At 34.1% G+C, this 24208-nt stretch overlaps 1 long non-coding RNA gene across 2 annotated transcripts in view; it reads left to right on the top strand.

The window, feature by feature from the left end:
* The first annotated feature begins 260 nt into the window (after nucleotides 1-260).
* LOC105881535 (uncharacterized) overlaps nucleotides 261-24208 on the top strand; it is a 358441-nt gene continuing 334493 nt past the window's right edge. Inside the window, exon 1 of one of the 2 annotated variants that reach the window (XR_012919746.1) lies at nucleotides 261-647. This is a non-coding gene — a long non-coding RNA (uncharacterized LOC105881535). The remainder of the gene's footprint in view (nucleotides 648-24208) is intronic. The other variant, XR_012919747.1, reaches the window with a different exon arrangement.

The raw sequence follows: 24208 nt of genomic DNA, 5'->3' as shown, positions 1-24208 counted from the left end.
AGTAGCAGAGCATTTTTAACACGCTTGCATTATGTTAGTTCAGACGCATTGGAAAATATCTAAATCCTGATAACTTCTGACAATAGTTAGTGTTAATTATTTTCCTTTGAGATGAGCCACCAAATGCAGAAAATTTGCCATCTTGTGGTGTTTGTACATTTATGAGATCACACTTCTTACTCTATTGTGAAGTATGAAGAAATAGAAAATTCATAGGCAATAGGATGAGACTTTCTTGCGTGTTTTTAGCCTTTTTTATGTGCACAAGAAAGTGTAAAGAAAACCAATATGATTATTTAAGTAATTTTCTGAAACTCTTATCCCACCCTTAGTTGTTCTATTAAAATAAAGTTGCTGCAGCTGCTTCGAGATGCCTCCAGATGGCGCGCTGGTGCCCGTTCTCTCCACCCAGAGACCGGCCGGTTGCCAGCTGCTCGGGAGAACGAGCTTGGAGCCCCAGGGTTTAACCCGGCGCAGCTCAGAGGTGGGTTTCTGAAGGACTCGGGAAGCAGCTGCAACAAGGCATCACTCTCTGCACAAGTATTTCCATTTCTGAGAGCAAAAGGAAGAACTTAAGCGGGCAGCACTTGGAATGTAAATTGCTTTGTAGTATTTAAAAGCAGAATGGATCATGGGCAGCTGAGCTGGTACGTGCAATACAAACTACTCAATGGAATTGTGCTGGGTAGGAACCCGTCTGATCATCCTTTGTGTACCAAACGTTCTATGTCCTGGATTGTGCCTATGTGTATGCACTCATTTCATTTTCACCAGGATCATGGGGACATGGGGGTCACGATCTTTCATTTTTCTAACATGATATAATAAAGGCTTTACAGAACATTGTTTATTAATAGAAATGTGACCCTAGTCACATGTCTAAAGAAACACATGAAAATGATACCAAAATACTTTTCTTCCATGTTTCTTTGTTAGAAAAAAAGAAAGTAAACCTAAACTATATTACTGTATAGTTTTGCCATATGTGACTTTTGACAGACAATGGCAGAAAATAAATATTTACCGTGGACTGGACTTTTACCTATTGGTGTAGGCTTAAGCACACCTGTGAAATATCAGTATTTTCACATCTGTGTGCCATACAGAGCATTGTGTAGCTATGAAAACATCAGTTATGGAAAATGCATTATCATGTGTATGTACATTTTGTATAGTATAATATGCCATGTGAATGTGTGTTGTGTATGTGTACACAATAACATGTATCTGTGACCTAGATGCAGAATTGTTATTTCATGGTTACAAATATGCATGTGCTGAATATGGATGAATTTTTGCACCTTGAAAAAAAATATTTCTATCTAGATAACTTAGTATGCAGATCACCTATTGCCAAAAAATTAAATGTGAGTTTAAAGAATGTACATGTTTCACTGTTACATTTTAGATTTCCCAAGTTTCATTCAAGTGTGCACTTAGTTTTCTATGCTTTTACATTCTGAGGTGGGTTGCTTTTTATATTTTGAATGTAAAATGTTAGCTGAGGTGATTATTTGGATGTAGGTTGCGTGGACATATAAATATATGTTTCCTGAATTTAAGGTTATACATGGAGTTGCCAAGAGTTCTGAAAACTTGAAAGTCCTGACTGGGAGTTTATATTACAAAATTAAAAGATTCAAAGGTTTAGAACTAAATTGGAAATAACTGAGGATGAGGTTTTATTCTTAGTATTATTACTCTAATATTAGACTACTTATAAACTTGTATGGATTTTTTTCGAACAGATGTTGCATATGAAGCATTAACTGAGTTTTATGTTCCACCATTGCCCACAAGCAAATATAATACAATTCAACATAAGAAATATGAATTGAGAACTAATTATGTAAGAGAGTATGCTAAATAAGTCCCAAGTTACAAAAAAAGTTAGAAATTATTGAGCCCCTGCCCTCAAAAAGTTGCCATTAAAATGACTAGGTTGGGCATATTCATGTATATGAATACACAGTGAAAACAAATAAAATAAATGTTTTCATAGAGAGACATATACAGGTGTATAGCACTTAAATTGAGGAAGACATCTGACTTAGGGGCATTAGTAAGGGGTTCATATTATGAACCTTCTCAAGGGAAGGATTGAAAGAATGAATGTGGTAGGTGTGATGAGGTCCTGAGCAAGAGATATACTCCAGTCAGACATTTTGTTTGTGTTGGCTGCTGCTTTCTTTATTGGTCTCAGATGTGAGCAGTAAGAGATAATATTATACAAGTAGATCTGTCAGTATTGGAGATGGCCTTGAACGTCAGGCTGGAAATTTTGGATGTTATCATTAGTTCATTCCCAGTTCCATTAACATAGGAATTCAGTACTCTTAGAAACACTGAATGCTGTGCATAATGGCAAGAGACAGCACAAAGTTTTAAGATAACTTCATAGTTTATTTATTGTCTATGTACCCTATTAGGATATAAGTTCCAAGACACAGCACTCATTTAAATTACTAGAAAAATATTTATCACTGAATGAATATATGCATGGTAAAATAAGGATAAGGCCAGAATTCTTCATCACTCACATTTAGTTTTCCTGATACTCACAGATGACTAACATCCTAAAATTTGCCAAGTCTTTGAAGCTATTATGCCAGCTGATTCCATTTTTCACCAATACCCTGGTAATTTCAAGCAAGTTCCCTGGAATTACCACTACTGATGTTTAATCTTACTCTATTTTTAACCTCTTACACGAATAGTCTTGCCTTTGCATTTTTAAAAGGGTTATTAAGATAATTATAGATTCTGATTTTTCAGGCAGAATAAACCAGTTCATCTTCATACCCCTATCGTAGACATAGTGAGTATATAACGCATATTAAACACATTCAGGGAAAGAGTTGAAGAGTTTGAGGAATGCCTTTGTACCCTGTAACATATGTTTACCTCCTTAAAAGAACACTTCAAATATTTGGTTGTCTGCAACTTTTTCTATAGCCTCTTTACAATTCCGGAAGTACAAAGTAATCATTTGAGAAATCCTTAGCTCTTTGCTTCTGTAGTATTTGGGGAGACTGAGATAGCTTACTTAGGGTCACAGACCCCATATACAACAGTGGTCCTCTTCTCTGTTCCTGTGTGCCGATATCTATACCTTTTATGTGCAATGGCAGGCACATATGAAGAAACTAGTGAAGAAAAAAGTTTTCCACATTTGAAAGGATGATACTAAATGAAAAGAAACAGAAATTTTAAAGGAATTTATAAATGTGGTTTGTTCAACTAAATTTTAAATGAATGCATAGTGTCTTACAAATAGAAAGGCCAAATAAACAATGCTGTTGAACCAACAACTTTAAAAATAAACCCATGAAGTTTCCTCCCCTTCCCAAGAGAGATCTTTTGCTCTCTGATGATGATTTATATATCTTAATTTACTTTTATATGACTCATCTGAAAATATATTAAGAGTAGACATTCTCACTTTATGTTTATGGGGCTTAAATGTGTCACTTAAACTGAGGATGGAGGATTTCAGTTTTACTTGGAGCCAATCCACACAGAGTCAGGCTTTTTCTCTCATCAGTGTCAATATGACAAATTTTCACCCCAGCCTGGTCTCCATTCTACTGGACCTGCTTGTAATGCTTCATTTTTAGCCCTGTGAGAGAAGGTAGTAAGATATAGTGGCTGGCCTAAGACTTTCACCTTATTCTAACCCCTGGGGCATGGCTGAGTCTGGAGACTAATGGATTAGGGAAGCATACTCTGCTCAAATAATGCTGGCCATTCAGTTTTGGAAAAATATACTGCAGAGTGTACTGCAGACTTTTCCCCCTAGTGGTTGACTTAAAGCTGTTGTGTTCTTAACACAATAGAAACAGACTTTTCTTCATATAATAAAGCTGGTTTGATTGATATTCTCTAACTTACATTTTTTAAAAATTATTTTAGGAGATCATATGACTTTCATCAAATGATAACTTTGAAAGATACAAATACAGTACCCTGGAAAATACACTGAGAGCTTTTCAGTATTCTTTAGAAGGCTGGACATTAAAAAAAAAATACACAAATACAAAATAAATGGAAGTTTTTCTACTATTAGATCCCATATAGTACTCCTCTTTCTTAGTGTAGAAGAGTTCTTCCTCTGTGTATCCTGATGTCACTATTTTCTATAGTGATTGTCACTGAATCAGTTTAACATGATTTTGCTTTAGCCTTTTCAACCATACTATAAACTCCTTAAAGGCAGGAAACAAATTCCATGCTTCCTTTCAATCTACCAATTATACTAAACATGCTGTCAGCCACAAACAGCACTTGAGTTTGCTTGTTGACAAAGTAATAAAGATCAATTTCCCATTTTTCCACATTAATTAGAATAAGTAGATGGAATCATATAGCAGTGTCTATAAGGGACAAAGTAGAAGTCATTCTAGTGGCTCTGTATACCAGGAATGGTACACCTGATAAATCACAGCAGAAAGAGAAAATGTGTTCTCCCTAATTAACTATTAGAAATGAAACATCATTTTAAAAACAATTTTTTAAATGTGGACATATATATAAAGGCACAAAACTTGCCTTCATTTGGTAAAACCATTTACAGCCAGAAAGGATATCTTCTAGTCTACCTGTGTCTCTGGGGTGTTGTGTAAGAATATCGTAAAGTTAGAACTGCTAAAAGTTAGGGCAAATCAGAATTCCTAGCAGTTAGAATTAACCTTAAAGGAGCTTAGAAACATTTACATGCTTTAAAGCTGTTTCTGGGGAGAAAAAATCATGCATTTTTTTAATAATGAGCATATTTATGAGCCTACTACAGCTTGCCACCAAGATGTATGAAAATGAGTTAGTAGCAGCAAACTGCTATGTTAGCAAGTGCTAGAGGAAAATAACAAAGGATCTGTGACTGTATTGTTAGCTTCAGTGAAGAAGCTTCTCTTGTATCTCTGGGCCAAAGGCTAACAGAAGAGCTTTTGGTTACTAAGATGTATTCGTTCCTGGCCTCAGGCTCATTAACGTTGGAAGTAGGAGGGAGAGCATATAGAACGGCAGCTGCAGCTGTGGGCACTCAGATCATTTGTCACCTGGCATGAAGTTAGTGTTGGCAGCTCCAGAGTTCCAGCACAGAACACCAGGGAGCAAATGCCAACTGATTGTTGTTCCTCACCAGCTTGAGGTCTAACTCTTACTCATGCTCTGGATCTCTGCAGAAGTGTTGCTTCTTCCAGGTAGCTTTGCCTGACCTCTCTAAAATGCACTTAGCACCTTTCTCTGCACTATTATTGCCTCATACTCTCACCCTTGCCATTCATTGCACTTATCGCCTGAAGGCCTGCCTGCCCTCCTTACTAAAGGCAGGAGTTTAGTCTTGTCTAACATTGCTCACGTTTGTGTCGTGCATACAGTAGGTTTGAAAATATTTATGCATATTAGCTGTTGCATGATAGTTTTATGACTGTGTATGGACCTTGATATAAGTAAGGTGGCATTTAACTCTTAGTGCCACATATCAATTGAGAAGTAACTAATCTCTCAGTTTCAGTGTCCTCAGATACTATCTTGAGTAATTGTATACCTGCCTCTTAACAGTGGTTGTTAAAGTTTAAAATAATGTTATTAATTTGTTGTTGTTGTTGTTGTTATTATAGTAATACAATGAGGTTTACTCATGAGCTTTCTATGTTAACTGAGTCTTCAAAAGGAAAAACAAACAAACATTAAGTTGGTACTATTATCATGCTGCTATATATAAGAAATACAGGCATAGGAAGGTTAAGTTACTTGCCAAAGGTCACAAAGAGAAAGTAAAAGACCTAGAACACTTACCAGGACAAAGCAGACATGAACTAACACTTAAATGAGGGCTACTGCAATTTTATTTTGGGAAGATTGATTCCCATGTTAATGGAAAATTACTCTACACAGTTAAGAACAGTTTGTTCTCTGATTTCAGAGCCTTCTGTTGCATATATTTTATTTGTAGAATTCTCATGGAAGCTAAATATGGACAGAAAAAACTTCTAATGTGTGCAATCTGAGAGGATCTTTATCTTTCATTGAGCATTTTACAGTGATGGGCATGTTAGAAACTAAAGGAACCTTTGTGAGAAATACATTCTTGTATGGATCTCTAGATAAAAAAAAGAAGCAAATAATAGCATGTATCATTTTTAATAGTTTTCAGCATACCTTATTTATTTTGTTTTATTTATATATTTGATTTATAAATTTTATTTTATACAATGTTTACTTTTTCTCACTATAAAATGCCTTTTGTACAAAACATGTAAAATACAAACTACGAAGAAGAAAACAAAAATCATAATTATTGAACACAAAGATAACTACTTTTGATACTTTGGCATGTTTCCTTCCTATCTTTTGAAAAAACTACATATGCACATATTAATATGTTTGTACAACACATGCCTTTGTACACACACATATTTTAATACAAAATCATGTTACAGGTCAGGCACAGTGCCTCACGCCTTTAATCCAGCATTTTAGCTTCCCATCCAAGTACTAACCAGCCCCAACCCTGCTTAGCTTCTGAGATCAGAGGAGTTCAGGTATATCCAGGGTGATATTGGCCAAAGACAAATCTCAACACTTTGGGAGGTCAAGGTGGGAGTATCATTTGAGGTCAGGAGTTCGAGACTAACCAGGGCAACATATCGACCTCCCATTGCTACAAAAATCTTTTTAAAAAAAGAAAGAAAAAGAAATCATATTATAAATATAATTTCATTTCCTATTTTTACCTATTATTTTTATCATGTCCTTTAAAAATTATAATTTTCAGTATCTGCAGATTGTATTATGTGGCTGTATTATAATTTTGTTTAGTAACTTTGCCTTGCAATATTCTTGTAATTTTTGGAATTGTCTTATTGTTTCCAATTTTAGTCTATTTGAACAGGCTTATCATGGTGCTTTATAAAACAGATATTTTTCCTAAATAAACATATTTACATGACAAATTAACATCTAATAATAAGATTGTTAAAGGTGGGAATGTGTTTTTACTCAGAAGTAAACAGGCCAAAAATTTCTTGGGGTTCATTTTAAGGAACTAGCAAGGAAAAAATGAAATTGCAGATGAGAATGGAATAATATTTCTTGAGTGACTATGATATGCTGTAACCTACAAAGCTCCGCACTATAATTACCATTTGACTGTGATTAACTGGGGCTCAAAGAGGATGAATGACAAAATCAGGCCACTTTAGTGGCACTGCCAGGATTCAAATATAAGTTTCACTCCTGTACACTTTATCTTTTTCATTCTAACATGCAGTCTATACAGCATGCTGGTGATGTTCATAGATCCACATGGCATTTAATTGTTTGAGCCTTAGTTTCCGTGTTTGTAAAATAAAAACAATAGTATTGCATAAGATTTTTGTGATGATTAACTTTGAATAACATGTAGAGATTGAGATCCAAAAGGATTTATTCTATGGTCAATGTTAGTATTAAGGTTGATGGTCATTTCATAAAGTACTTCCTAAAATTGATAAAATTTGAAAATCTCTTGGGATTTGAGGGGCTGGAAAAAGGCTTGTCAACAACCCAAATTCCCAGACCTGAAGCTAGAAGATTTAGACTCAGAATTTGAGGTGGGTCACTGTCCTTGTTTATAACAAGTTCCCTTATTATTTTGATGATATATTAAATGGAAACTACAGATGTAGGGAACTAGAAAAATAAAGCTGAAGAGAAGATGAGAAGTTAAAAATGAGACATGGAAATTTGGCAGTCATTGGATATTGGTTGAAAGTAAATGGAGCTACCGATGGAAGAGTATGGCTGGAAACGGGCTCTAAGAACAACTCAGAGGTTCAAGGCTTCATTTTACTAGGTCATTTGAAATATGAAATACATTAAAGACATTCAAATCAAAAGCAAAAAATAATACTGAGTTCACTGAACAGAAATGGCAGACAGCTAAGATTTGCCACAGGAGGATGTACTTTAAAGTAGGTTGATTATGGAAGTAAATGCCCTAGATGTTTGATGTCTGGGTATCATAATCAAATACGCATTTCCTAAACTAAGAAACATGATTTGAAATTTTTGATTTGACTTTTTTTTTATGTGAGGTATTTTAAAATTAGTTAGTCCTTTCTCTGCATTACTATGGGATTTTTTCCAGTTTTTCATAGTGAATAGCAGTTGATAAAATGGATCTTGCCCCCACTACATAAAAAGCTCCAAGAGAATAAGGGTCCTGCATCATTCAAAGATGATGCTCAAAAAACAATTTTGAATGAATTCCTTTTCAACTCATAATTTAATTATTCTTAATACTTTACAAAAACATGTTTCTTTTCATACATGACAGAAACATGTTTCTTAAAGTTAAGAAAGTTCTCTTTGGGAGACATTTACTAGTGCTGTTTAATTAAAATAATACTGTAGGTTTTAGAACATTTGCTTTTTATTGTATCATGGGTATTTGATGTAACTTCCTAAAGAGTGCATTAAAGAGAACATCTCTATTATCTGAGACCAATGTTCTCTAACACTGTCTTTTTGTCAAGAACTAGTAAGGTGTCGGACATTGATATCTTTAAAATTATCACTGATGGCATTAAATTCCCTGGTGTACTTTCAGAAATATTTCAAGTTGTGGCCATCAATTTTATGGGTCTGTTAATGAATAATAAACTTAGTGGAGACTGGATATTTTGACTGATAGGAAAATGACATTCCTAGTTTATTGACAAAGGCATTATCTGGTTAAATATAACCTTTACATTATCTGTAGTTATATTTTTGAATTGGTCCTTAACATATAACTTTAAAATCTTAAAGGTCTAAAAGGAGAGCTTGAAAGGTGATGTTCAGGATGAAATGAGAATCTGTACAATTTCAAAACACTTTCAAAGAAGCTATGTCACAACTTTTTTTTGCTAATCCATCCCCATGTGCAGTTACCTGCATCATTAAACCCTTTCCTAAAACCTTCCTGCTGCTATAGAAGCCCACATCTTCATTTTTTATCTTAGTGAAGATGAGAAAAGCTGGCCACTGTCCTTTTAATACATGTCATTTAGAGATTAGGAGGTTGTTATTTAAATCTCTTCCTCAGCAAATACTGTCGTCATGTTATGCACATAGCCTGTGCTCTTATGATGCTTTCCTTCTGCAGGGTAGGGCATTGCATGTTTCACATTCAGGTAGCTACAGTAGGGGCTTTTCTAGGCCTTCTTACTTCTAGTTTTAATATTATTTTCCCTGGTTTGGTGAGTTATCTAATTGGCTGTTCTTTTTTAAAGCTCTTGTTTTTTTTCCACTTGCCTTTTTACTTTCTACCCTTGACCAACCACATTCAGAAACAACAACAAAGGCCGTTGAATTTTTTTAAAACACCCTTACATTATGATTTTGTATGTACATGATCTCATATATAGATTTCAACGACACCTATTATCATTGTCTTTTAGGCATATACTATTCAAATACAACGTTTTGTACCAACCATTAAGTGGGTTTATAATAATGCAAAAGAGTAAACCTTGCCCTTGAGAATGCCTAATCTGTATGAAACAGTAACAATAACATTACCACCTACTTGCTGCACATTGAATCCCGATAATAATTCTGATGGTAAGTAACATTATGAATGCACTGGAATTTAAAAAAAAAAACAAACAAAAAAACAAGATTGTCCGACTAAATGATCATGTTACCTGATTTCCAAGTAATGTCATTTTTTTAAAGTAAGGACTTCTTCTATCCTTTAGTTTAGAAATTCAACCTGATATCTCTGTTCTTTTATATCTTTTCAATAATTTCACCATAGTTTCACAATACCCAGTACTAGTTACCAAGATTTCCATGGTTTTGTTTTTTTCTTATTCTTCTCATTTTGTAAGTTATATTCTATTTTGAAACATTTATGGATTTCTTCAGGTGATAAGATTGCTAGAATCTCATTGATTGCCACTTTCTGTGCAGAATCTTCTAGCCAATGTCAAAGGGAGCCTAGTATATAGATGTCTCATATACAGGAAATTAAATTCACTATAGACTGGCTATGGTGAATTCACTATATTAGGTTAGATTAAATTAGATTCACTATAGACTTTTTGTGAATTTTGTTCAAATCTGTGCTCATTTGTTAAGGTTGAGTGCAATTAATTATGATAAGTTATTCCGAAATACATTCATGATTTTACACATCAGTTTCAGGGACACTTTTCCTATTTACCATTACATTTGTAGAATACATCATTTTCATTTTGCAGATATATTTTTCAAAATATTTTATTGTTCCATGTTGAAATGCATCTGGAAAATTAAAGTGGAGAGTCACCTAGCATTTGTTTGTCCATACTGCAAGACTGAGCAAGTTACAAATGGCCAAAGAGATTATGACTGAGTTTGTGAAAAACTTCTTCATCCATAAGAAAAGGATGTTGTCTGTCTGATTTGATGATCCACATAATATTTAGAAGAATAAGAAAAATCCAGACTTGTATAATTTTTAGATGAGATATCAGAAAATGATGCTTTGCAAATTAGTCTGCTATATTTTTAACTTTCATTTGCTGCTGATAAGCATAGTGCAGAGCTTGAGAAATTGTTCTGTTTAATTTTGCCTAAAACACTACTTAAGCAGATAAATTACTGATTTGGATTTTATTATAAAAATGATAATTGAATAAATTTTTTGTATGACAGGTAGGGAATGAAATGTCCCCAAATTGTTGTTGTATAACAGTTTCTTAGGATCTGACAAGAAATGAAATCAAATGAATTTATGACAAAGATAAGTGTGAAATGTAAGAGACTTATAGAAATAAAAAAATTCAGCCAATAAAAGTTTAGGAATTTTTTAATATAGTGATATCTGGTATTTATTTTATAGTCTACTTACAACAAAAGTGTCAGCAATGTATGCATGAAGACTCCTTTTCATGTATTAAATCTGAATAGAGCGCATCAAATTATATTGCCAAAGGCAAGAATAAAGGCCTTATATATAGTAGAAGGCCTTTATTCTCCCTTCCCCCCAATTTTTATTTCTATTGATGTCCTCCCCTATCTTCTCTGCTTCCTTACTCCATCGCACACCTGGACCAGGTTGAAGTAAAGAGAGTTCTGAGTGAAGAACTCTATTAATATTAGAACACTGTCTGAAATAAAGGTGGTGGTAGTGGAACAGAGAAAGCAGCTGAAAGGGTTTATTTGTATTCCAAAATACATGCATCTGCACCTGCAAGAAGACTTTTGCCATCACAGTCAACTCTTTATTATTTAGAGAACTCTCTGCTTTGTGTAGATTTGGCTGTAACCCCAGACTGGCTTCTCTGGAACACCTAACTTTGTTTTTGGCTGCCAATAGCATGGTCTCCTTAGGAAAGATTCAGCTTAGATGATGATGACACTGTTTGAATGCCTGTGTGTGTGACAGAGTATAAATCTGCTCAAATTCCAAAGGCAAATATAAAGGGCTTGGGTGCACTATTTTGTGCACATGCTTCTTTTCCTACTTATTAAAAGAGGTTTAGAGATTTGTGTACCTTTAATATGTTTCAGTGCAGTGCATGCTCAAATACATCATGAGGTCTTTTTTAACTTCATACTTAACATTTATACATCTATATGTTCAATCATTTCACCCTGGCTACATGCATTCAATAGTCAAATATTTGTTTTCCTTTCAGTATTACCCTCAAAGGACTATTACATTTTTAATCTTCCCTGAATAAGTTTTAACACTTCATAAAAAGAAAATGTAACATATACGATGATCCTCCCACTATTCCAGTGGGAGATATAACATGTACTGATGTTTTAGATTCCTTATCTTTGGAGGTATTTATTCATGAAATCTAAATATTTTAAAAATATCACAAACCATTTAAATGGTTGCTAGTTTCTGTCTTTTGGTTAACAAATGTAATATATACTTAGCTATAATCACTATGGTAGACTTTCAAAATGTCCTATTCTTGATATACTCTTTCTAGGAAGGCCTATGCAAAATTAAAGACTAATCAGAAACAAAATAATAGATGTTAATATAAAGATAGCAATACAGTGGAACATATTTAATATGAACAATGCTGTCTCTTTAATCCATAATTCATACATACTGGAGTTATAGAACCTCAGTATTAAAAAAATTACAATTATTGTAATATAGTATTGAAGAAAAGGAGGTAAAGGTATGAAATGAGACTGTCGAGAGAATTTGGGACCAGAGTGTTTAGCACCTTCCATGTCAATGCAAAGTTTGAACTTTTAGTCATTGGGCAATGGAGGTTTATCGGTGGTTTCTGCATGGGATTATGGGACACTGCTTTTGTGTTTCAGAATGACCATCCTGGCAATAATGTGTAGGATTAATTGGAAAAAAAAATATGGTTTGTAGAAAATCCAGGACTGAACTGTCAGTGACAATAGCAATGAAAAGGAAGGGAAATATTTAGAAAGACAGTTTGGAAGTAGATCAATAGAATTTGGCATAAAGGGGTGAGGGAAAGTGCAGAATTAAGGATGACTCCGAGATTTCTTGCTCATGTGTTTAGCTAGCTAATAATGGACATGTGATCATAATAGGGAATAGCAACTAAGCTTTGTTGAGGGGATGGTTCGAATTTTAAGGGGAAATGGGATAGTGGAGTGGGGATGTGTTCAGAGTTAGTAATGCTGAGTTTGTTACCTGCTGGACCTACATGTACAGCAGTGTTTGTCAATGTTGGTCCTATTGACACTTCGGGCTGATAATTATTTGTTGTAAGGGGCCTGTCTTGTGCATTGTTGGCTGTTTAGCAACATCCCTGGCCTCTACCCACTAGATGTCAGTAGCACCCTTCCCAGTTATGACAACTAAAAATTGTCTCCACACTTTTCCATGTGTTCCCTGAGGCAGGAACAGAATTGCCCCCAGTTGAGAACCGCTACTATAGAGACAACAAGGAGGGTGTTGAGATTGTGTGTCTAGAATTTAGGAGATGGATGAGGCTTGAAATCAGTATTTAGAATCGTCAGTAGGAACAATCTAAGCAATGTTGAGTATACAAAATTGTGCAGGGTAAGAATAGAGATGATCATATGTTATCTCATTTTTGCTTCAACAAGTACAGAGAATGAAAATTCCCCAAAACAGGAAATAGATCGAGGCAACCCATTCTATTTTTGGATACTTTCAAATGTTATGTATTATTATTATTTTTATATACTATTATGTATTGAATCAAATGTGCTTAGCTTGAGCCACAATTAATATTTGTATAACTTTCATTCTTTGGTCCTTATTTTGCTTTTGTGAGACACACAAGAAAACACCTATTAGAACAAATCAAATCATTCTTCCTAAATTGCTCTACATGTTTTCATACAACTATCAAATTAATTTTTAGAATTCAATATTCTTATCTCCTGGCCAAATGTCTTTAATATTTTCAAACTTTCTTTATATGTTACATTTTGAGATGTTTTTCATCATAAACACTTTCTGCCAACTTATGATGATTTGAAATATCTTTCTAAAGAATAGAGCAGCTCTATTTCTAAAGAATAGAGCTGAACAAACTGCACGTTTGACCCGTCTAGTTTAGAGAAGTGGAGTTTTCATCTTCCAGATTTGGTCAAAGTATTTTTCTTAGAACATCTCAAAATTGCACCAGTTTTTTTTGTCAGACCAATTACACCATTGTCCCTTATAGTCTGTTATTTTTATTTTGCATGAACTTTCTGTTAAATCACATTCATATCATATTTAACTGATTTTTCAAGTTCAAGTACACAAATTTATATTCATCCTTTTAAAAATGTATCCTTCTTTAGTTTAGCCTATCATTTCAACCTTCTTGATCATTCTGGATTACAATTTCATCATCCAACATGTTTGTTATTTCTACCAGTTCCATGCCATCTGCACAGTTGAGCAGCATAACGCACAGTCACATTCATCCAAGTCATTAATAAGAAAGTGAGCAAGTTAAGTTCAGAGATAATGAGATTATACAGTCTTATGGATTTTTTCTTCAGTATTCTTCAGTTATTTATTTCCCTTAAAGGTCTTTTTATTTTCACAGTGTACTATTGAAATGAGACTTAGGTGAATAAACATCATTTTACACATTTCCAGATAAAAACCTTAAAACGTAATAAGATGTGGTAAGGTAAATTATGTTCCATTTATAGGACAAAATATTGTCAAAGGGAAAATGATTTTGTTAAGAGATATAAAATAATGTTAAGTGATAAAAGATTTGGATACAAGATATAACATTACTGTATATATTAATAGTAGATGTAGATATATAGATATAACTACATATATAAATATCAAATATTAATGATATTAATATCATTCTCTAGAATGGAAATTTTAGAGAAACTACCATTGAATGATTAATGTCTTTTGTATCAAATATTTAGTCTCAAAATGCTATATAATGAATTTGTCACCTTTGTGTGCAGAAAATAAATATACTTCTATTATATAATTTTAAATCAACAAAATTAAAAACAGAATCTGGGCAACAATGCATATATCCCTGATGATAAGAATTTTAGGAAAAGGCCTGACTTTTAGTGATAGGAGAAACCTTCCTAAGGAAGTCATAGGTTTTCAATATTCCCTAGGAAAAAGGGAAGCTGGAGTTGTACCAGATTTTCCCATCACCAACACCCTACCCCAGCTGCTAAATCTCTTAACAATACTTACTAGAAAAAGATGCATGTGGGATTTGACACAAGTCTTGGGGGGATAATCATAGCACAGGCTTCTTGGGGTTCTTGAGCTAGGCTATGACACTTCAATGGATAATTCATATACCTTTTTAATTAACCAATCTAGAACTTATTCTAAAGGAATTTACGTAAAATATTGAACATAATAGTTCCTCATAGGTATTGCTTCTTTATTACTCCCCTACCTGTATGTAGGGGAAACACAACCAGAAAATATTGTGTACTAGAATTACCAAGAATTTACTACATTAATTATAAAAGGAACATGTCAATGTAACAATATTTATTGAGCACCTATATACTGTGTTAGAATCTCAATATTCAGAGATGAATAATCATCCTTGCCCTCTGGAAGGCCACACATAGAAGTAATTCCCTATATCAGATATTTCCTTAAATATTAGCAATCATGTTGTAAGTCCTATGTGTAAGTTAAGTGTACTACAACCACCTCACTATGATTTGGTGACAATTTGACATTCACAATGCTTCTATTAACTTTCACATTTTCATTTTTCCAAAATCATGTAATGCCTGTTCTTGTTACAATTTTTAGTGGGGCTTGGATTAAAGTGCTTTCTTGATGTTATAACAGAAGATAAATTTTTATTTTCCAATTTACATTGTTTTCCTTAAATATCAAGAATAATGAATAAAATAAACTTTGATTTTAAAATTAAAAAAAAACACAAAAAACAGGTGTGGCTTGATAGGCTAGACGATGTCAGATGGGGAAACATACTTCCTTGTCTTAGCAGGATTGTTAGAAAAATCAAATGAGATGGATAAATGTGAAAATTTGTGCATACAAAGATTAAAAGTACTCTCTTCTGCGTGGACTCCCTGAAATGATAAAAAAAAAAAAAAAAAAAAAAAAAAGATTAAAAGTACTATTGAAAGGTAAGTTATAGATGAAAAAGTGGAGTTTAAGTTATAGTTATTTAACTTTCCAAGTAATCTGTCTCATAAATATGCAGTATAATGTTTGACCATTCTGCAGAAGTCAGGGACCATGTGTTATTAAATCACATATCTCTCAACACCTAACTCATAACCTTATGCCTACAAGTAAATATTTTAGATATGGATCACACTGCTAGCAGTATTTTCAAAATAGTGGTGATGTTTTATTAAGATAAGAAAACATATAATAATAAATAATGTTATCATAAATTTTTAAGTACTGATGATGTTATCCTGCCATCTTGGGATAGCTAATGATCTATCAATATTATTATTGAGTAATAAACATCATTTGACTTCCTCCTTTTTCTGTTCCTAATTTTAGGCCCTCTGAGATTTTAGGTTTGTTCCTATTCTCTCTTTATACTTTTATGATGGTGACCTTTTCTAGTTCTTTGTGTATGACTCTTTGCTGAATATATTTTCTGGCTAACTTCCAATCAACTCAAAAAATATAACCTATAATCCACAGCTGTGCCCTGACCAACCACTTCCCAAAATACACATGCAACACCTTACCCCTTTAGATTTATTTTCTGTTGAGGACACTAATCTTTCCTAGTAACCCATGCTAGAACCTTTGTTCTCCCTGGTCCACTTTCTCCATTCTTTATCTCCATCATCAAAAATGTCTAACATTGGCCGGGCGTGGTGGCTCAAGCCTGTAATCCTAGCTCTCTGGGAGGCCGAGGCGGGCGGATTGCTTGAGGTCAGGAGTTCGAAACCAGCCTGAGCAAGAGCGAGACTCCATCTCTACTATAAATAGAAAGAAATTAATTGGCCAACTAATATACACAAAAAATTAGCCGGGCATGGTGGTGAATGCCTGTAGTCCCAGCTACTTGGGAGGCTGAGGCAGGAGGATTGCTTGAGCCAGGAGTTTGAGGTTGCTGTGAGCGAGGCTGACACCACGGCACTCATTCTAGCCTGGGCAACAAAGCGAGACTCTGTCTCAAAAAAAAAAAAAAAAAAAATGTCTAACATCAAAATGTTTTCAAATCTTAATGCTTTCATCTCTAATGATATCTCTGAAATATGGTTTTGTTATTTAGTTCTATGACCGTAAGTCAGACCTTCATGGTCATTTGATCATCTCAATTCTCTCTTTTGGGTGCCAGATTAGAGTAACTTTTGTTTTATTTTTCTTCTGTTCAAAATCCTTTAATGACTACCACTTTACCTAGTAGTTTAAATTATATTATTAAGGTCACACAAACATCATTTGAGAAGGATAGATTTGGGGAAATATTAATTCTTCAAGACAGTCCAAGCTTTAACCTTGTATAGTATGATTTCATAATCTGGAGTTCAACCCAAAACAGATGTATGCCTTTCTTTTCCATATAACGCTTGTTGAGTATTATACCCACTGAAAGTGGGGAGCAGGTGTTCACATGAGGAAATTTAGATTGGGATCCTAAATTGTTGGGTACAACTAGTATCCTCATGTTGGAATGGAAGACCCACATCTGCCAGTATAGAATGAAAATCTAACTTGATTTCAACACCCAGGAAATAAAAGGTAATTCAAATGTTTGCAAGTTTTGGCTCAGTTGTCTGTGGTCCTGTTTGGGATGGTGCTAAGGACGGTCACTTGTGCCTTCTTTGCCATTTATTTTATCATCTTACTGTCCTTCCCTGACTTTAATTAAAAAGAAATGTGAAATCAAGTGGAATGAGATTAAAAATATATCAGGGAATAAGGAAGGCTTGAAGACAATCTGGAAAGAGGGAAATGATTTTCTCAGAGAATTGTAGCAAGAACCATCTATTGAGACAGAATGTGTTAGCAGACTCTGATGGCCTGCCTGTACTTGGGATCTCTGTTATCTATAGAACACATCTTTTTATCCTGCCTACTCCTACTCTGCAGCTTACCCTTTAATCTTACACTTATCACTTATTAATAAGGTACTTAATGGTCTCCACTATAGAAGTCTAATTTTGTTCTGGCATTTTCTGTTAACACTTCAGGGATATTAAAATAAGAGAAAATGAATAAATGATCAAAAAAATCACCTTTTTGTTTCGGACTAATTTTGAATCGTAGAATTTCTTAAGTGGGCTTTGACACAACTAAGGCAACTGAATCACCAAGGCTTCCCTCCAACCTTTAATCCCATGCAGAGTACAGAGTCTGCTAACACATTGCTGAAAAGGATATTAGACAACTTAAACTTCTCCTCTCTCTCCTCCTCTTCTGCCTCCTCCTTCTCTTCTTCTTCCTACTCTTCCTCTTTTTCTTGTTCTTTCTTTTCTCATTCTTCTCCCTTTATTTTAAAGTTAATATTGAATAGGCATGAACTAAAACAAGTATTTTATTATTTATATGATTATATGAAGATATTTCAAGCAGTATAATCTAATTTTGTATATAAAGGCATACTCCTACATGGTTTTAATGAGTGACAGTTGTATTCCATTGATGATTGAATTTCTATTTTGTCATGTTAAGTATTTCTCCTAAAGCCCTGTAATCAGTAAACACCATTCCTTTATAATGCTTCAGTCTACTGTACTCAAGTTAGATTAAAGGAAAGAAAATTCTGTAATACCATCCCACATCCTTTATTCTGCTTATTATTTCAACTTTAAAAATGAATTACAGAAATGGATTTCTGAGCAACATTGAATGGATATGAAAAATAGGTTTCAGAGCTTTTCATTATTTTTTAATTCTATAAATTTTTATTCTTTTTGAACTTGTCTTATGAATAATTTGTTTTGCAAACTTACTACAGCTTTAAATTATGTCATGGAACATTCAAGTACTCTGTTTTAATTGAACGTCCAGATTTAATAGCTTGCACAGTGGTTCTCAAAGTGATAAGCATGGACTAGCAGGCATGAGAATCACCTGTAAACTAATTTAAAATGAAAATTTTGGGGTCCCATCACCAGACACACTTAAGCTGAACCTTTTTGGGAGAAGTCCTGCAGCCTCTTTTAACAAGACCTCCTGGCAATTATGGTGCAGCTAAAATTTGAGATCTATAGCATCAGAGGTAGGCAAGGATATAAACTAACAAAGAGAGATTTGATTAAAAATAAAATTTTTTCTTCTAAATTTCTGTTATTTGAATTTTTTCAGTTTTCTATCTCCACCCATGATTTCCTTTTGTTCTTCACATTACTAATAGTATCCTGAATTGAAATTTTTAACAATGATTCTTTTCTAGTGAGTTTTCTCTTGTTCTCTCTCTGAACTTACAGTTTTCTCAAAAGTGACAAACTTGGGTTTGAATCTCTACTATGTCACCAATTAGGTGACTTTGGGAAGTGGCTTGATCTTTCTGAGTCTTAGTTTCATTGTCTATAAATGGGGACAATATTACTTTGTAGATCTATTATGAGGATTACATGATATAGTTTAGGTAAATTACTTAATGAAGTCCCTAGAACATAGTAATGCCCATGTTAATCTGTTTCCTTGTCTCTCTATCATCTGCTTTTCCTGCCGTGTGATAATATATGAAAGTAATTTGAATCTGTTGATCAGATACAAATATTTGTGATTGTTAATGTTATTGTCATAAAGCAATATCTGTAATAATGATATTCAGGGACGATATATTTTAATATAATTGAAACATTACCTTTTATATTTATTTTCTAATGGTTTCAAATTGTGTTGAAGGTATTGTTATATATCAAGTATTTGCTTTGTTAGAGATTCTGCATCTATCTATAATGGCAAATCACTAGATTCCATAAATGTTACCAATTCTTTTTTAGTTTTTTTTCTTTCCCTTAAGACACCTTTGTCTCTCAACTGGAGCATGGTGTATACACGTATCTTCATTTTTAAACTGTCACCTCCATTTTTCTTCCTTTGACTCATTCTCTTAGTTTCTTTTCTTATCTTATGCCTCAGCAATTACAACTTCCTTAGTTCTGCTAAAATGGGCAAGTATATCATTATGTTTAAAGTGTAGAGCAGTACAGAGTGCTAGAAGATCATGGGTTGTTTTTACTTTATTTGACAAAAATTCTTCTGATTGTACTATGGTTCTATGGAAGAAAAGAAATGGCACTGACAACAGCATTAAATTTCACATTTAGTTTTAAGTTAACTCTCTGTGTTGGCAACAAAATTAACAGGTTATTGACTGGCTTTCTGAAATGATAAAACAAAATGAGATGAACTTTTAAAGGAGTGACTACTACTGACAATGAAAACTAATTTTTAGTTGACGGAAATGATAGAAATAGAAGTAATAACTAGATGAATTTCAGAAAATTAATAGATATGAAAGTTATGCATTTTAATCTCTGTATTATAAGAATTGTCCTTCTGTCTTCAAACATAGATTTGTGTTGTCTGCCTTATAAATTTTTAACTTGACTTACTATTCCATTCTGTGAAGTCTTTATAGCACATTGCTTTATGCTCAGATTAATTGATGTTTTCTACTTCTATTTTTCATCTTTCCTTTTCCTAATTTTATAAACTCTCATGTCTAGCCCACTCCTCTCACTAAAGGTCAGCATTCTCCATATATCTCTTGACCTAACAGTGCATTGGGTTATAAACTGTTAGTGCAAGAAGGTACTGTAGAGGTTATTTAGTTAACGCAATCATTTTACAGATGAAAATCTCTAAGCCCAGAGAGGTTATGTGACCTTATCAGAGTTTCTTAATAAGTTAGTGACAGAAAAAGTCAGACTCCTGTGTCCTGATTTCTAATTCAGGATAGTCATGTGATTGAGTTCTAACTTTACTTTCTAGTTCTAGAGGTAGAAATAAAATAGAATCTTTTTTCTGTATATGAATGGGTCTTTACTAATTATGATAATGTATAACATTTGAATTCTATGTGCCAGATGCTTATTGAATGCTAAGTATCTTGCATGGGTGAACTCATTTAACTCTTGCAGCAATCCCATGAGGTCAGGAAGATTATTATCCCCATTTACATTTGGAGAAAATGAAGTAAACAATAAATAATTTTCCTCATCCATGCCAAGCACTTCTTGTATATTCCTGGATAGAGCTGGAACCCATTCTACTAAGTGAAGCATCTCAAGAATGGAAAAACAAGCACCACATGTACTCACCAGCAAATTGGTATTAACAGATCAACACCTAAGTGGACATATAGAAATAACATTTATTGAGTGTCGGGCAGGTGGGAGGGGGGAGGAGGGGATGGGTATATACAACCACAACGAGTAAGATGTGCAACATTTGGGGAATGGACATGCTTGAAGCTCTGACTCGAGGGGGGAGTGGGGGCATGGGCAATATACGTAACCTTAACACTTGCACCTCCATAATATGCTAAAACAAAAAATAAATTAAAAAATAACTTTCCTATTATCAGAAAAAGGTCATAGACACATAGAGACCAAATAAACAACAGAAAGATGAAATACACTCAATATTCTCTTAGATAAAGGCTGCCATAGGTCTACATGACACTGAGTCCTTTTTTATCTCTTTGGGGATAGGAAGGAATGGGAGCAAGAAAAACAGCATCGTCCTGTTTTGATGTCAGTGATTGTCTCATTCTTGGCAAGGATCAGTTGTTTCAGCGACGTTTTTATTCTCCCATACTTCGTTATCTTTTATTTGTTTACTTTCTTCTTCTTAAAACAACACACATTTATTATCTCAGTTTCTTGGGTTAAGAGTTTAGGTATGGCTTAACTGAGTTGTCTACTCAGGGTCTCTCAAGGCTGCAATCAAGGCATCAGCTGGGCAGCATTCTCATCTGGAGGCACAAATTACAAAGAATCTGCATTCAAGTTCATTAACATTGTTGGCAGAATTTGTTTTCTTGCCATTGTAGGACAGAGGGCCCCAGCTTCTTACTGGCTGTCAGCTTGAGGCCACCCTCTCTGCCTAGCCATGTGGGCCTCTCAGTATTGTGTTGTATGTTGTCAATTCATAATTGTATACATTTATGGGGTATGGTGTGATATTGTGATTTATAAATACAATGTGGAATAATCAAATCAGTCTAGTTAACATATCTATTACTTCAAACACTTAACATTGTTTTGTTATAAGACCATGTAACATTTACTCTATTAGCAATTTTGAAATGTACAATGTTATTAATGATATTCACCATGCTGTATAATAGATAAAAAAATAACTTTTCCTGTCTGAGATTTTGTAGCCTTTGACCATAATATCTTCCCACCCCAGCCTCTATAACCACCATTCTCCTATGAGTTTTACTGTTCTAGATCCCACATGTAAGTGAGAACATGCAATATTTGTGTTTATGTGCCTGACTTATGTTACTTAGAATAATTTTCTCCGGTTCCATCTATGTTGTCATAAATGACAGAATTTCCTTCTTTTTAAAGGCTGAATTGTGTTAAATTGTGAATATGTAACACATTTTGTTTGTCCATGCATTTATTGATGGACACATATGTTGTTTCTATAACTTGTCTATTGTGAATAGTGTTGCAGTGAACATAAGAGTGCAGATATCTCTTCAAACTGATTTCAAATGAATGGATAAATGCCCCAAAGTGGGACTACTTGATCATATGGTAAATCTATTTTTAGTTTTTTGGCTTTATTTCTACATTTTTAGAGAAAGAATCTTGCTCAGTTGTCCAGGCTGGAGTGCAGTGGTCATAGCTCATTATAACCTCAAAACCATCAGCTTAAGTTACTCTCCTGCTGCATCCTCCCAAGTGGCTAAGACTACATATGTGCACCACCAAACAAAGCTAATTTTTTAAATTTTTTGTAGAGACATGTTTTGCTATGTTGTCCAAGCTGTTCTCAAACTCCTGGCCTCAATGATCCTCTTGCTTTGGCATCCCAAAGTGCTGGGATTGCAAATATAAGCCACTGAACCTAGCCTACTTTTAGTTTTCTGAGGAACCTCCATTCAGTTTTCCATAATGGCTGTACTAATTTACATTCCCACCAATTTTGTGTAAGGGTGGTTCACGCCTGTAATCCAAGCTACTCCAGAGGTTTATGTGGGTGGATCACCTGAGCCCAGGAGTTCAAAGCTGCAGTAAGCTATGGTAAGGCACTGTATTTCAGCCTGGGCAATGAAGCAAGAACCCCCCCCCCCATATATGTGTGTGTGTGTGTGTACATATATATATATGTGTGTGTGTGCATATATATAATTCATATGGAACCATAAACAAACACAGAATAGATAAATCAGTCATGAATGAAAAGAACAAAGCTGAAGGTATCACACTATCTGATTTCAAGCTGCAGCATAAAGCTATAGTAATTAAAACAGCAGGAAAATGGAAAAAATATATACATGGACCAATGGAACATAATAGAGATTTCAGAAATGAACCCAATTGGTCCCAAGTAGGACCAATTGATTTTCAACAAAGTGTCAATAATAATAGCACTGCCTTATCATCTTAACAGATGCCTATTATACAATACATATAAATTTTTATTTAAAATAAATTATTGAGTGTCACTATATGCTAGAGTCTATTATACAGTGGTGAAAAATAAAAAACATAAGAATAAAACATACTGTGAACAATGGCAACAGTCTAAAAACTATTGTCCCAGAAAGTAACTTATATTCTCTATCCATGCCAGCAGTTTTTACATTCCCCATGATCTAGTCCCACTAATTTAATCATATGCCATGTTCCTCACCCATTTTCAATATACTGTTTGTATTACATCTTGGAAAATAATCTCAGTATATCTAAACATATAATCATTTCAGCTTTAGTGCCACTCATTTATTATCTCATTAATTCCACAAACATTTATTGAATACCTACTATAGGTGAGATACCTAGCTTAACTAAGGACATAAAGTGAGTAAGACTGTTCTTGTCTTTAATTTTACGACAGGCTAATAAAGGAAATAGAAGTCTAAGCATTATTACTTGTTATTATTATTGTTATTGTAAAGTAATAATACTAATTACCTATTATATTTTAAGTATTTTATATATAATTATGTAATAATATTTTGTGTTACTGTATGCTTTATCATATGCCAGCCACTGTGCTTTACCTATATAAATTTACTAAGTCTTGTGAGATAGGTTTTACTAATTCCATTTGAAGAGGAAGCTGAGGCTCACGAAGGTGAATAATTTGTTTACAGGTGCATAGTAGGTAATTGGTAGAGAAAGAATCAACAAGAGCAATCCAGGACTATGTGCATATTTTTTCTATTTCATTGTGGTACCTCTCTGGTATTATTGAGCCAAAGCTCAGGTTTTAATTAATTTTTCTTAGAGAATTTGGGGATAATTTCACAATGGAGGAGGTGATATATAAGCAAGGTCTGAAAGATAAGTAGGAATTCTAGGCTGGGCATGGTGGCTCACGCCTGTAATCCTAGCACTCTGAGAGGCCGAGGCGGGTGGATTGCTCGAGGTCAGGAGTTCAAAACCAGCCTGAGCAAGAGCGAGACCCCTTTCTACTATAAATAGAAAGAAATGAATTGGCCAACTAATATATATAGAAAAATTTAGACGGGCATGTTGGTGCATGCCTGTAGTCCCAGCTACTCAGGAGGCTGAGGCAGGAGGATTGCTTGAGCCCAGGAGATTGAGGTTGCTGTGAGCTAGGCTGACACCTCGG

Source organism: Microcebus murinus, chromosome 1 (genome assembly GCF_040939455.1).
Source record: "Microcebus murinus isolate Inina chromosome 1, M.murinus_Inina_mat1.0, whole genome shotgun sequence".
NCBI classification, from domain to species: Eukaryota; Metazoa; Chordata; class Mammalia; order Primates; family Cheirogaleidae; genus Microcebus; species Microcebus murinus.
This window is presented reverse-complemented; position numbering and strand designations above follow the sequence as displayed.